This window comes from Copidosoma floridanum, unplaced genomic scaffold (assembly GCF_036245765.1).
Source record: "Copidosoma floridanum isolate Cflo_tuat_1 unplaced genomic scaffold, Cflo_Japanese_pri ptg000006l, whole genome shotgun sequence".
Taxonomy (NCBI): domain Eukaryota; kingdom Metazoa; phylum Arthropoda; class Insecta; order Hymenoptera; family Encyrtidae; genus Copidosoma; species Copidosoma floridanum.
The window spans coordinates 11240869-11257969 of record NW_028321883.1 but is presented as its reverse complement, the minus strand read 5'-3'; the positions used below and the strand labels follow the sequence as shown (position 1 = coordinate 11257969).

Here is a 17101-nt window from a genome sequence, read left to right as displayed (position 1 = left end):
CTTATATTACGTATAAATTGTGAGAGAGGGGGGAGGGAGAATAATAATCCTGTACATGGTGTATACATGCAGCTTTTCCTAATAATGATAGTGTCAAAGCTTGGTGATAGCAATGGTAACGGAAATAATTATTTTTGTAAGAATGTGGGTAACGGTGATGATGTCGTTATGATGATGATGTTGATGCTGGTGGTGATAGTGCTGGTGATGCCTGCTACATTGCACAATTCTGTGTCAATGAGGCATTGGCGAGGGAATTGGATACCAGCATCATTGCTTGTACACTATGCCAGCGATGTATACGCACTTATACAATACATATTTTCTGATTAACCTACATACCCTATGTTTCTTCTCCCTTTCATAGGGTATTAAAAACCAACCCCTTCAGAATCAGTGCCCAGTTGCATAAGTATTAACAGGATCTCCAATGTTGAAATAACCTTTGTTCACCGTTTTCCTGAAAAAATTAATATAGAAGTCACCCATGTGCTGCCTATATTGACGCCAGTAGGACTCAATACGTTGACTTTGGGTACTCTTTTCTCGAATAAAGCTATTTACTTCAGCTAACTCATGACTGTGCACATAACGTAAAGCTTTTGGGAAGTCTTTTATAAAAATGGCTTCTGTACCATTATCTGTTCGAATCAAAGTTTGTAGAAATTTGTATTTTTTAATATATTCTAGAAAATAAAATCCGATGACTTCAGGCTCACTGTTAGTTATATCAACATTTAATCACATTATCTGAAAAGCAATCATATACTCTTAAAACTGCATGGATACATAAGTCTTATGTTTAATTTATGCACAGTTATATATTATATTTTTTTGGTTGTACATATTAACATGATTAAAGCTTATTAAATACAGTTTGGCACTTAACAAATATTTTTATATATAAAAAAGTATAGACAGGATGTCTCATTCTCATATACTAGCTTGCATATCTCCTCAAAAGAGCCTATACCATTATTTGGTTTGAAGGGGGACGACTGACTGTGGTTTGAAAAAGTAACTTTTACTCAAAAAATTTTTAGATCAGAGGCTTTCCTATGGAGATATTATAACCCCTCTGTGTATATCCAAGTGGGATTTGTAATTTACTAAAAATTGTGTGTACTATTTATTAAATGCAATTTTATCCGATTAAACAACAAGTAATTACCTTTCTTGAAAATCCATCGATGCACCTATAAATTGCAAACCCAAATTTTTTAAATTTATCATGGCCATCAGCGTTCCAAACGAAAATTCGGGCCCGGTACTTTGCTCACTCTTCTTTTTAAATGATACCTACCTGCATCTAGCGTTCACTCCTTCAGGATCTATTTCTCTTAAAATTTTTAACACTGTTTTTGAAGTTATACTTTTACAGGCGCGTTATGCGTGGGGGTACATCAACGATTCAGATTTTGACCTTGAGAAAAAGTGTGACGGAAGTGGATTTTGCTTGATTCTCCCCTTTCGACCCACTCCTCGTGACGTACTTCCGTTTTCCTCACTACTTAATGCCACACCACATCACCACGCCACACATTTTTAATTTGATGAATTTTATTTCTTTTTCTTTTAACCAATTCTAAAGAAAAAAAAAACAGTTTCCAAAATGATTCGAATTCCCGATCTCATACTTTCTGGCCGCTGCCCTTACCTACTCTACCATGAGCAGGCCCTACAGTAGAAAATCAGTTACTTAATCTTATCTTACAGTTTGTAACTTATTTTTCACAGATATTGTTATTTAATGTACATTAATTTATTTGGTTTGATTATAAATTAAATAAATAAACAATATACTTGGTAAAACATTTTTTTTTTAATAATATCAAAGGTGAAACTTCCAAACACTTGCTCCACAGTCAAAAATCAATAATAACACAGTAAAAAAAATTGGTTATTGGAGCATGACTTTATTTACACAATTAACATAAAAGCCAATATTTTGACGTCATGCTGACGTCATCCTCAGGGCAACAATGTAAGTGTTAAAATAACACGTGGCATTGCAAACGGAGCAAAAATTATTAGTACATAATGATCAATGTGAAGAAATTATATTTAATACAAAGATTTTTGCTTTCACGAGGAACATAGTCAGAAACATTAAAATGCATTTTATATTTAGTTTATGGCCTTGCATTTTAATGTGCACCCTTCCAATTCATTGATAAATATTTATTCGTACGTATTCAATTTGTTACTTTTACAATAAATAATTAATTTTTTATACGATTCTTTCATATATTTCAAAATTTTCAAAAATTGTAAACAATTTTTTTGTACTGTACAAACACAATAATTAATTTTTATTGTATTTTATTCTTTTAAAAATTTTTCATTCGTGATTCAAGTGGTTTTTTGATTTTAGGACGTTCTTCACATACTTTGTGGGGGAAAGCTCAGAGAAATGACAGGAACGCTAATGTGTAGAGTAAAGCTAGTAATTCTTTTTCTTATGTGGATGTACTCATATACATGCTTTCACGCAAACCTTATCCCCTCTTTCTAAATTTATTTAAAATTTAATTTGTGGGTCTATTTGAAAATTCGATAGGTTTTTCTAAAAGCAATCTTTTGTACCCAAAAATTAGGAGATTCCTACAAATCATATAAATGACATTTGATGCAATTTTTTCATATGTTTATATGTTAAATATACTTTTTTTCTAATGTATCACGTATAAAATAATGGTACAGTCAAACGAGCTGCAATGTTCGTGGGTATTTTTTATGCTATTTTAATATACGTTTGACGTTTGAATAATATCTGTTCAAAAAACCTATGTGTTATGAACGTCTTGAAGGGACATTCACTGGCGTGTAATGCTACCCTATCGAAGAATACTATATTACAGGATAATTTTTCTCAAAATAACCTCTATTGTAGTACTATACAATAGATACATGATATTACACATATAATTATTTAAGCCTGCCGATGCCCTGGCGCTGATGAAAGGCTTGTTTGGCCAGACCCTAGTCTTAGCTTTTTGATAAGGTATGGGAAGAGTGATAATCTCTTTCACAAAAAAAAATTTTTCAAATTTTTTTTTTTTTTTTTTTTTAAATAAAACATTAACAAATAAATTAAAATATCGAGACACACTTTCGTAAGTTAAACTGTAAAAGATAAAAGGAAAAACTTACAACACATTCCCCCGTTTTCCACGATGGCTTACATGATACCTTCGACCATTGTAAAATCTTTGAGAGGCACTTAATTTTTCATGGGTCTTTCTCCGATGATTTGGAGCCATGTTTAGTACATGGGATAATCAAATTTTTACTTTACACAACCACTTTTTTTCAGATGAGAAAGAATAACTTTATAGTGCACTACAGATTAATGCTCTGAAAATTTTCAGAGTCCTCTATCAACTTTTGACAGATGTACACTTACATGCACTGAAACTGACGTTTTAGTTTTTTATATCTCGCTTTTATTTTAAATCGTTCTATGAAACATATACATGTACATGTAGATATTTTCAAAATTTAAAATATAATAATTAATTTTATAAGAAAAAAATTTTTTAAATACCGGATTCAAGAATAAATTAATTTCTCGAGCCACTTTTGCTGTTATGATCCTTCAAAGTTGATCAGAACTTATTTAGCTATTGTCCAGTCACTCTAAGTAAATTTAAAAAAAAAGCAAGGGTCACTCACAAGAACGTACAATTAAATGTGTGTTTAAAGCGATGGATAAAATATTCACAGCTGGAGATAGTGAGACGAAGCAATCCTGCAGTGGCAATTCATTGTCAGGTATATGTTCAACTAGAATGAAAAAATTTCTTTAGATTACATAGAAGTAAAAACAACTACTCGTTGATTAGTGGGTGGATGAAGAAAAACAATAAAAAAAAAACTTGAGACAATGTGCACGTAGATTTGTTGAACAACGTTGCCCAGAAGACGAGCCCTGACGTTGCTGGGATTCCCGAGGTTCGCGAGCCCTTTAGCTCTTGTATACAATGGAATTAAATCACGGTATATGAATGTTGCCGACACAGGAAATTCGAAGGGTGTACATAAACACAAAACTGTCAAAGCGCAGAGCTGTCTTCCACCAACATAATAGATATTATGGTCGTACCAATAATTCTATCTTATCTTTTGTCTGAGATGAGTACTATAGATAATATCATCGTCAGGCTGCAGTCATATGGAGCGCAATAGAGCGTGCAGGCCCGTAAGCGACTGTGTTGCGTCAATTGCGCTGCGCAATAGGGCTATCCTGCAGCGCAATAGACTCAACACAGCCGCTTATGGGGACAATTCTATCCTGCACGCTCTATTGCGCTCCATGTGACTGCAGCCTCAGATAAACGTTAGATGATCGGTATGGAAAAGTCATTTCTTACCTTTATTAAATCCAAAAATTGCCGGAACTTTAATTTTGAAATAAATTATTGTAAAAAAAAATAACTGGGAAAAGTTGTGGCTTAGTTTTAATTTTTTTGTATTTTTTTGATCGATTTTTTGATATAAGATGCGTTTTAATCTTGCCGCAAATGGCATTTAGGGTCAACAACTTTTTATATTCTATCCATTGTACTAAGTTGCGGCTGGTTTTTAAAAAAGAATATATTGCACTTTTGAAATACCAACAAAACTGTTCACTAAAATGAAATATGACAACAACAAATCTCGATAATTTACAATGTTCCTTAATTCTGGTGAGAGTGGCAGCTGGTTTAGATTTTGACCACTCTCGAAAAGGTATTTTCACTTCTGACGTCATCATGCACAATAGCGAGGGCTGTGGGACAAAGTTTGAATTCACGCAATAAGTTTAATCGCGACTATAAAATTTATTGAGATATTCCAGTTACTCTATTTAAAAACATTTTTTTTTAAGTCTTTTAAAAGCATCTGATAACACCTATTTTGAAATAAAACTACAAATAATATTTAATTATTAATTATAAATTTTTACTAAATTACATAAAACTCAGCTAAACAGAATAGTGCGGATTGTTTGGTTAAAGTGCGAATTACTCCTATACCTATATATACAGTGAATCGCATCGGCTGCAGGGCTGATGGGTAGAGCTTTTCATGAAACTATCATGTCCTGGAAGTAACAATGATAAACGTAGGGCTGAAAGTACTCAAAAGCTAGGCAATACTTAGAATATTTAAGGACCAATAAAGACATTGTAAAAAATGAGAGTAATTTTTACGTTCTATGTAAATACTAAACAATGTTTATTTTGGCTGAGCAATGAGATGCTGAAAAAAAAGTACAAGTTGCATTTTATTTTGCTTTTTCTCTAGTGTTGCTAACACTTATTTTCAATTTAGCTCATGAAACTGCACAGTACAATTACACCAATCAATTGATAGATTCGTTAAGAGTCACTCGACGTGTTACAATATTTTAGCACGCAAATTTTCCAGTCTGTTTTTTTTTTTTTTTTCAATTACCGTCGAGTGAACAGTAAATAATGCCTGCGCAGTAGTTAGGTTATTAACACCTATACCTTGCCCTGTGCTCAACTGCTCACACCACCTGTGTCGCCCGCCTTGCCAGACGAGACAGATAAGCTGATAACATGCAGTGAATTATTCTAGAATTTTTTAATCAGCTATTCTTTACAAATAAATGGCTTTAAGCATTGAAAACATCGAATTTTCGGACCCTTTTAAATCAACTTCCAAAATCGTATACAAGCAACGGGAGAAAGATAAGTAAGGTATAATATTTCAAAGAAAAATAGCCATGAACTGTATGAAAAAAACTACTATTTCATAAAATGAATTATTTTATATACCTATCAGAAATGAATAAAATAAAATAATTTAAAAAAATGTATACATATACCTAGCAGCAATGAGTGCTTAAAAAATTAGCAAATAATGATTCATATAAATAGTGTGTGCAACCCTACGTTGTATGTTATCCATTTGAATAATTCGGAATGTTGACCTTTCGTATTTTTTAAATTCTTTATTATGATATGTTCTGAATCATCACTTTTTTTAATATTCTGAATTGTGAACCATTCTTTATAATTAATTTACTTAAAAGTAAGTTCGTGTAATTAAATTTTTATAACTTATAACTATAAGATTTAAAATTCCTTTTCTTTTTTCGAAAAAAAAACGGAATTTCTTTGATTGCACTTACCGTAAAAATTTTTTTCTTAAATATAAACCTTCTAAGAATAAGTATTGTGAATGAAAAATTTCAAAATTATAGCATTTCTATCAAAATAGTTGTTTAAATAATAATTTTTTTGACTTCAACAATTCATTAAATATATATTATGAGAATATGTTGTTTTAAATATTCATATAAAAATAAAGATTATCTTATGTAAAGTGTTCTGACACTTGACATTTCTATAAAATTTTCATCTTTATTAAACAATTCTAAAAAATTACCGGTTCGGAGTTATAACTTTTCGGAAAAAAGACACCCACCCGATTTATCGCTTCCATCATGCTACATGTTATATTTCTTCTTTCAAGTATCACCGCTGATTTTAATTGTTCTCCTTTAAGCTTAATGCTTCTTCCACGAGCCCTTTAAAATTATTTTGTAGTCAATAAACTTCTTTATTTTCCTACTATCATTTTTTTCTGATAGTGTAATCTATCGCTACTTTCGTGAATCTTTAGTGCTTTTAGTAGTGCTGATTTTATATTTAAGGGGCTCTCAGAATGCGTGAGGTGTATTTAAGAAAATGGGAGTTGCTACCGCAATTCTAACATTGTATAAGACTAGGTAAAGATGGCTGCGCGTGTTGCACAACATGTAAGACATCTTTAAAAAATCGCAAATCTGTACTACAGCAGCATGTTGATTCAAAAATACATAAGGAGGAAGAAGCAAAGAAAGTAGCCAAAAAATTACTATTTGTAGACATATATTTAATGTACCATATATTTATTATGATCTAGTTTTCTTGATTGCAGTGCATTATAAAGTGCGAAAATTTAAAACCTTTAATTTACAACACAACCACCTAATACCAGGTAACCCAGGGCACTTACTGGACAATTTAAAAATTATTACAAAATTAATAAATAACCCAAGCGCCTATTACCGGTTGAACCGGGGCGCTTACTGGCCACTTTATTGATTAATAGAAACTTGATTAATAACCCAAGCTTATCACCATTACCCTATCACCAGGTGACCCGGGGCGTTTAATGTGCACTTTAGTTACTAATAAGTATTTAAATAGTGTTGTAATAAACGGGTTTGATACACTTAAAATTTTCTTTTTCTTTTCTACGTAGAGCTACATACGTATTAGTTTAAAATTGAAATAATAAATATACGCTTTAGAATAATATTAACAATTTTGTATAAAGATGCATGTAAATAAATAATTTTAAAATAATAGTAGCAAAAGTAACTGGTTTCTTTAACTTCGTAATAAATACGCATTTTAAATTTAATCAAAAAACACCTAATCCCTACAAAAAATATCATAGATGCATATAAGTCAAGTATTACTTATTTTACAAGAGTATTAATAAAAAAATATTGTACTCTGTTAGTTGGGTAGTTTCGAACATCTATCAATCCTATTAATTAATAATTAACAACAAGGCGACCAGAACGGACTATCTTATATATATATATATATATATATATATATATATATATATATATATATATATATATAACTTACACACAAATACCTTATAGTATATATGTATTTGAATTTGTTGATTGAATGATTCAATTATAATGATTGTCAGAAATAGAAGACCTTTGGTTATATAGGCGCTTGTAATATTAATCAAAGGTCGGCACTTGTGTAATTACTTAATACTTTAATAATTAATAAGGCTGCCAGAATAGTAAACCTACTGTGGCAGCTAAGAAATGAGAATAAACTATCATCGCGTATTAAAAATTACACATCGATGCATTGTTGACACATGGAGTTTGCGGCAGAAGAAGACCCCATGAAAATTTTATCATAGATGGCGCTGCTGATAAGAGAAAAATGACTGAAGTCTTAGAGTCGATAGGCGTAATGTAGTCAGACACTACATAGAAACCAGGATACTTTTGTCATTGGATCTGAGCTAGGAATTGATTTGTAAAAGGCAAACAGATACAAGAGCTAGAGGGCGCTGAAGGTAAACATTCTCATCTAAAGTGCCGTGATATACTCGATTTAAATAATTATTACCAGTCACTTTATATACTTTTACAAAATAGGTGACGTAGTAGCTCAATCGTAGCATAACAAGGGACAGCACATCCACGGCACTCTGAGCCACTCTAGCATGGTTTAATGAGAAATAAAATATTTTAGATAAGTACTTTTCCTTTTTTTATTTGAAACTTCGTCGTTTGATTGTGATGTAGTGTTACTAAATTATCAAATGTTTGTTTCTTTAATATTTAATTTGTCACAATATATGCGTGTTTTATTAGTGGAATGAAATGGTGAAATGTCCATGTTATTTTAAATGAGTTTGTGTACACCACCACAATGGTACGAATTTAAGCCTATTTTCTCAGTGTACGCATAATGCAACAGCGATATTAAAAACACTTTTTTTACGGATCCACTCAACTAGACAGTAGTAATTATTTTCATTGTTACATAAATATACTACCTTATTCAGCTAAAATAACATTTTTCATGAAGAAAAACTAAAGAGTACATCAGTTATTTATGGCTCTACTAATGGGATGAAGGTCAAAAGTGTTTTCCGTCATAGATACTTTTACTTTAAGTAATATGACCGTTATATGATGTCGATATAAAATATCATGATTTAATGATGACTTGGGAACATCTTAATCATTCATAGTAAAGTCTGAAAATAACAATAGGTTTTAAGATACGTACTCTCAAAGTTGTGTAATTCGTTGAGTGCAAGATTTGAATTCTTTAGCTTTTTTACAAGATGTAACTGTTGTAGCCCAAAAATGAAGTGTTACTACTTTTCACATTAATTAATTGCTCAAAAAATTTAACGACCTCAAGTTTGCATGTATCTTTCAGCTGGTTCATTCATAGAATTATTTTCAAAATAATAGTGGTCTTCATGTTAATACTTAAATAAATTTTGATTTAAATTATTTTTTGCAGACAGTATTGTAGCAGCCTTATATTTTTCTGAACTATTATTCAGCTGAAAAAACTTTTCGGAATAATCTTGGAAACAAGATTGATTTTCTTAACTTAATTTTTCGGAAAAATTTGTCTTTGCAACAATTTGAGTCGTGAAAAGATTGTTTAGGATTATCTTATTTCTGTTTTCCACTTTTTCGGAAATTATTTTTCTACATTTTTTGCTTTCGTTGCCCATACATTCGCCATTGTAAACATTCTTTATGACTTTTGTCGCAATTTTTACTTTCGACATTATAACTTTCTTCACTCACTGTTTCTGAATTTATCATTTTCTTAACTTTGATCTACCCCCACAACATTCATAATAACGAGCTCGGGCAAAATCAACAGGAGCTTGCATTGAAAACTAGTTCCAACGTTGAAGTTGTAGGTATAACGACTAATATTAATTCTGAAACAAGACTACCACTTACTGTTGGAGATGTTGGAGTTTCTCGTGTAAATACATCAAATACTGAAATAACAAACGCAATTGCAATCATCACTGAAAGATCAGAGCTCTCTAGTACAATGAATGATTATGACGTTCATGGAAATACATCTTTCTGTAGATTAAAAATTTCCGAGAATCTCCGAACATTAAGTAATGGTAATGATACCATCAATTGCGAAAACATGATAGAAATACAAAATATCATAAATAGTAGAAGTGTCGGCCAAAAAAAATATAATTCACAATTCTTAGCACATTGGAAACTTTTGCCAGAATTCTGTGACTGGATTGAATCTGATGAAAATGATCCTAGCATCGCTATTTGCTCGTGCTGCACTGTCAGTCTTAGAGCAGAAAGAAATGTCTTGATGAAGCACAAAAACAGTATGACTCATATAAATAATTTTAATAATTTTCATAACACAGATTACCTTCGCACTCAGTTGAAAATTGCTGCGTTTTTTGTTGAACATAATTTGGCGTTCCATTTGTGCGATGAGTTGATTCCGTTTATGAAACAAATAGCTCCAGACCCTAAAGTGATTCAAAATGTTTACATAGATAGAAAAAAAATGCGTGACATTATTGTCCACATAATCGCACCAGCACAACAAACTCGATTATTTAAATTTCTAAAAAATCAGAACTTCAGTATTCTTATCGATGAGTCGACCGATATAAGTATGCATCACTCATTGTGCATATTGGTTCGATATTTTGATTTTGAAACCGGTGAGATCCGTAAATCTTTATGGGATTTGATAGAATTTTACGACGGTGATGAAGGAAGTACTGCTAACGCTGATAAAATAGTAGAATGTTTGAAATTGTCCTTTGACAAGCACAACGTACCTTTACATAATATTATAGCGTACTGTGCAGATAATTGCAACTTAATGCAGGGTACTGTTAATGCAGTGGCCGCACAGTTAAAAGAGTTAGTACCTGCGATTCACATCATAGAATGCAGTTGTCACATACAACACTCCTGTGCTAAATACGCATTGAAAGTAATACCATGTGATGATTTTGTAAGTATGCTGTACAACTACATGTCTGGAAGTGCCAAAAGATTACACATGTGGTCAGTGTGTGAAGACAAATTATGTATTGATTCATTAGCTATACTAAAGGCAATATATACTCGCTGGTTGTCTTACTATGAATGTATTCAGAGAATTTTACGAAGACTTCCAGCTTTGAGAATATTCTTCGAAAATGAAGTTCTACAAGGCTCCCGGAATAATGAAAGTGCTGAGAAAATATTAGAGTATTTAAATGATAGAATGATGATTTGTTATTTAACGTTTTTAGAAATGGTATTAGGTAAATTGACAAAAGCCAATAAAATATTACAAAATATCAAATCAATAGTACCGGAAAATGATGATATCAGGAGGGCGTTATACAAAGACATCTTAAACATGTACATGAAATCAGAATACATTGCCATCAGCGGTCTGGAAAGTGTAGATCCAACTGATGCTACTTTTTTCAAAGATTTAAGTGATATTTCTATTGGTTCTCAAACTGAAAAGCTATTAAATACTAACGAAGATGATAAAATCGATGATGAGGACAAAAAAGAATTTCTTTTGGTTTGTCAAAGATTCCTGAAGGAGATATGTGTCCAATTGAAAAGTCGGTTTGATTTAAAAAATCAAACTTTAATTCATTTGAGATGTTTTAATCCAAGTAATGCATTAAGTTTATCTTTTCATGAGGATCATCCTGATCTAAATGACACCATATCTTTCTTTCAAGTATTGGGAGTGGAGTCGGAAAGCATAAAAAATGCGATTAATGCAGAATGGAAACTTTTACAAGAGTATAATTTTTCCGATGATGAAAAAGCTATGAAAGATGCTGGCAAATTTTGGGCAATGCTTAAGGATAAACAGGACGATAATAAACTGCTTTTTAAAAATATTTCAACTTTTGCTCTTAGCGTATTGTGTATACCGAACTCTAATGTGACACCTGAAAGAGTTTGGAGTAAATATGGATTGGAAAAAACAAAACCTCGAAATCGCTTGAACTTTGAAAGTATGAAGGGTATATTGCTATCTGCACAATATGTCAAAGATGAAGGAGGTTGTTTGACATTCGAGCCTTCAGAAGAAATGATTAGTGATCTAAAAAAGTTAAATAAAATAAAAAAACAAATTATCAAGAGAAAAATAGAAAACGTTTCAGCCACTGACCCCGAGCAGTACGGTTCGATTTCTATATTACAACACTTGATACGTATGTGTCGGGAGCAAGACAAACAATTTCAAAGTAAATATAATTCCTGTGTAAATGATGAAGTTAACCATATGGAATCCAGTATTGATGACGAATATTATAGTCCACGAAAAAAATTGGCTACACGAGAAGATTCAGCTTGTTCTTTAAGTGTAAGCGATTTAGAAAATTTTACAAATACTAGCGTTTGCAGACCACCCAAAGCAAAAATTGTTAGTAATATTGAAACACAATCTTTAAAGAAAGTCGTTTCGATGCATACATCGATGGAAAATAATGCCGAATCAACAATTGAGTTTTTCTCTGAAATAGGTATGAATATAGCACCAAATATTGGAGAGATTCAAGATGATTCTAATGAATTACTTTGCGTAAAACATAATAGCAAAAAAATTGTTGAAAAAATCATCCCTACGCCTGAAATTGAAAAAATAGTCCAGGATGCTGTTCATGATGATGATATCGCTTTTGACCCGACACATTATTTACATCGTTCTTCAAAGACTGCAACTGTCAGAAGATATAGGGGTAAAAGACCCAACCCTATGTGGGATAAAAAATTTTAATAGTAGTACAAATTCCGATATATTATTATTTTCAAAAGAGTACCAGACATTATTTGGCCGTGAATACATCAATGGTGACGTCGTTGATGCCTGGGCGGAACTGCGGCGAGATAACTGGGAAAAAACAGTTTACATCCCGTCAAGACAATCAGGTATCATATTGAATTCGATAGAAAGTAATATTCCTCCACCTCTATGGAGCATGTTTCATATTAAAGAGAAAATTAACGATAATGTTATAATGCCATGGTGTCTCAACAATCACTGGACTCTCGTTATACTTGATGTACACTATAAAGTTTTTTATCATCTTAACCCTAATTTTATCGAGACGAATGAGAACAATATCGAAGAACGTTCAAAAAAAGCTTTCAAAAACTTTAATTTATACTTAAGTGAATTATCAACAATAAATATCAACTCACTGAATACTACAACGTGGAAACACATTCACTGTAGTAGATTACGACCTCAACAAAGTGATAGCTACGATTGCGGCGTTTTTGTTATGTATTATATGGATGTACTAGGACGCCAAAGTAATTATGATTTACAATTTAATCCTACAGAATATAGAGATTATGTTGCTAAAGAGTTGTTGAAAGTTAATATAAGAGATGAATGTTTACTTTGTTTTAGGAATAAAACGGATAGACGTTTTACTTGTGTTTTGTGCCAAAGATTTTGTCACGAAAGTTGTTTACAGCATGAGGATAAAACGATAATGGACGTACGTACATTGTGTTTTTTATGTCGTGAAAAATACATATCATAGTATAACTTATATATTTCATGCGTGCTACGCAGGTCGATGAAGTTTTAATTTGTTTATAAAACCTCGAACACCATTCTGGATTTTTGATAGATTTCAGTTACATGTGGAAATATCCTTAATTTTCAATCGTTTCCTTTGAAATTTTTTTCTACTCTGGAAATGTAATTTATAAATACCATTCTCCTCCGAATGTACATTTAATTTGAGTAGTCACATTTTATCAAAGCCGCGCGTCACTTTGTGCATTGTTCTGATCAAATTTCTTTAAAAATGTTGAGTATCTTATTATTCAGTCATATAATATTGTCAACCATAGTATCCTGTATATATAGTTTGAAAAATTATACGAACGTAATTCCAAAGTAAAAAATGAATAGTAACTTGGTATTTTAGTAGTATTAAATTACCGTTGAATTTGCGTCTTTCAATTACACATTGCATGAAACTTACCTTTAAATGCATTTTATTTTATTCTACAACTTGACGTGAGCTTTGTCTGAAGTATGTAAATACTTGAAAGGCGAGCTCTTCGTTCGTTGAAATGTTACCGGAGATAACTAATTCGTCTTGATTCCGGTCGGTTGATACTGGGAAGTGGGAAGCGGGAACAAATTTAAGGTGATGAGCACATTGTACGTCAATCAGTCCTAACTAAAAAATCGACAGAAGTCGATCCAATCCAAATCGAATGTAAGTAACAATATGTTGACTCAATTTAACGTTTAAAATTGAAGTATTCAAATAAGGAATATATATTTTACAAACGTCTTACGTACTACTAATTCATTTTTAATACGCTACTAAGTTCAATCATGAAAGTACAAACATTGCACGATATTGTTGAAAACAAAATAATTTATTCAAAAAACTGAGGTAATTGTAAACAATCATGTAAACATTTCATCAATTAATGAATAACACGAACTCATCTGAAAATATGTAGCACTACTTGTTTTATTACCTGTTTCCTCAGAAGTGTTTGAAAAATTTTAAAACTTTTTAAAATAGTTTTATAATATACGAAGCAACCATTTTTCTAAGCAATAATTTTATAATCAGTATTAGCGTCAAAAAAATTTTTTACTCCCATCTTATATACGTATTGCAACCATCACATGAAGAAAAAAAATAAAATAAAAAATACAACAAAATGCAATAACGTATGAATAAGGATGATTGAAGAGAAAAATGAAGACATACATGAAAAGAAATAGACAAATCTATAAGATTGAAAGCCTTAATTATTTTTTTCTATTCAGAACGGAAGTAATCTCCAATTATGTATACATTACATAGAATTGTATAAATTATAACGTATAACAGAAAAATAATATAAGGTTTTATAGAATTTAAATAACAATACTTTTAATTATTTGCAAAACTCATGAAAAAATTACATCAGTTTACAAGAGCAAAACTTGTGAAACAAAAAAATTTTTCTTGTAATAACATCTAAAAGCATGAAATGATGAAATTGAAAATCTTGCTAGTTATGAGAGAAGATGACGTAGTATACGAACAGCACAAATGTTCTTAAACTGCTTGGTGATATTCTCGCTGCCCATTTTCTTGAATGTTTTAATAACTTTTCTTGTCCAAGCAGCCAAATAATTTGTGCCATTTGTAGCCACGATGATTAATTTCAGCTCACCACCTCTGTAAACAACAATATATAGGATTTAGAATAATATGAAATATGCAGTCTTGTTACGTAACACCAAAAAGTTACATGGATGTATGCGTCCAATGTTGACTTATTAACAGCAGCTATTACACGATGGTAGTATGAACAAGAATTATTTTTAAAACATCCGAAAATTTCAATTTGGTCACGAAGAGAATAATTATTTTTCTCAAGAATTTCTGCCTTATTTAAGCCCTGGTATTAAAAAAATAAATAATCACCGTTACTCTTAAGTGCATTGAAATAAATTACAATTTACCTATAAATAAATACTTACGTCAGGTATTTTCTCCCAACCATGAGACAGATCTACTTTCAACCTTTTTAAAAAATGTATTACTTAATATGAAGATTAAAGATTTTCTTAAGTCCCTCAAATAAAATTATGACTTTGCAATTGTTTTTCATCTCCTGAATCGGTAAAATATTTCAAAATTAAATTTTCGACATATCAAGATAGAAATATGATTAAACTACCTGAATTCAGTTGTTCATACAAGCAAAAAATCTTTTGCCAAATTTAGTTTTACAAATATTGGTAACTGTATGTTGAATTAGAAATTTTACATCTGAAATCTAAAGTTCTGATACAATTTGATGGATGTTAATAACTACAAAATACAATCCAGAGAAATATCCATACCAAATTTCTTTGATTGCTATGAGTAATATTTTTAAATGTTTTTGTTTATTTTGGATGCTTAATGTTAACGTATCCTTTGATTTATCTTTAATTGTTATTATTTCCATGTCTTCGTGCACCAACATTGATTTTATACGGCGATGAAAGATAGTTATTGAATTTGATAGCTTCTTCGCTGTTAACGCAAAATACTATTGTCTCATTTAACGAGTAATTTATAAGAACATCTTGAAAGAAGGAGAAATATGTAGAACATTAAAAAAAAAATTTTAATTCAAATTAGTTCAATTCAATTACAGAAAATAACTTGCCTAAAAAGTTAATCATTTTGTCTTTAAAATAAAAAATTAGCATTCTCCTTGTAGCTATGCAGTATGTAGCTGCTTTCACAAATGAGCCAATACGTATATAGGGCTGTGGAATAAACACTTCTATGAATGATATTGGAGACATTGGAGTATTTTAGTCCAGCTGTCTGATACAGCAACAACTTGCATTTTTCCTTAATGAAGGAGATTTTGTCGACCCGAGCCGATGATATTAAGGCGTTTAATTATTTTCCAATGCCTAAAAAAAAAAAAATCATTTATGTTATATTAGTTACTTGTACAGCCGAGAAAAATTTTATGCTCACTTCTTGTCGTTACCTTTCTAGTATTAGATTAGCTAAATCCTCGATTAAGCGTGTACGTGAATCGAGTACATGTTTTATTGGTATAATTGCTGAAAATTATTTGTATTTCATAACCAGATAAAGTTAATTTGTACAGTTATAAATCAATGATATACCTTTTTACGATTTGTCACACAACTTAACATTAGAACCAAATATCCAAGTTTTTCCAGATTCGATTGTGTCAACAGCAGCAGTGTCAACATCTTTCCTGATAGCAGGCCACATTTATATTTGTATGTATGCGGGTGTATGAACACCATTCATAGTGAGAGCCTGTTAATATTAAAAAAAAAAAATTAAAGTTATTTAACATGTTACTGTTATCGTTATTACTTACTGCTGGTGATAATCAACTAAAAAGTTACTTAATACACGCTTAACCTCCTCTTGCCTATCGTATCACCTCAGTTCATGAATGATAGTACCTGAAGGCTGGGCAACATCTTTCATCATAGGGAAACAGGTAGTGCTACTCCAGCATGCTGAGACGAACAAGCTAATTGGACGTCGAACCCAGGCCAAAATCCTGGTCCAGTTGGTGTGGGCCCTACAGTTCCTTAGCAACGTTGAGAAACACGAAGGAGAATAGAGTCCTCAACTTTTATCTTCTTGAATCAAGTTTTCATGGAAAATGTAATTAACAACTAGATTTTGAGGACCCATTAAGTATGCAGGTAAATACAAAAAGTTATTGGAATAGCCAAGCAGTCATAGTAGTTGTAGAATACTAAATATTTAGCTTCAGGAAATGTCCGAAACTCTGTTGGTACTCCCATTCAATTGTTACAATTATATTTTAGCTATTAAAAATAAAACAAAGCATAAATAACGTATAAGGCATGTACCTGTACTTAAATACTATGGCAACTAAGCAAGGAATAAGTCAAATTTATAAAAATCTGCATGATTTTTATTACTTAATCACAACTGTAGAATATAAGGAATGAAATAC

General features: G+C 31.3%; 1 long non-coding RNA gene across 1 annotated transcript; it reads right to left on the bottom strand.

Moving 5' to 3' along the window:
• Positions 1-16137: 16137 nt before the first annotated feature.
• On the bottom strand, positions 16138-16742 carry LOC149375521 (uncharacterized). Its single transcript, XR_016293717.1, has 3 exons — positions 16575-16742; positions 16263-16422; positions 16138-16196 (listed from the first exon to the last, which is right to left on the bottom strand). It is a non-coding gene; the product is annotated as an uncharacterized LOC149375521 (long non-coding RNA).
• Positions 16743-17101: the final 359 nt, after the last annotated feature.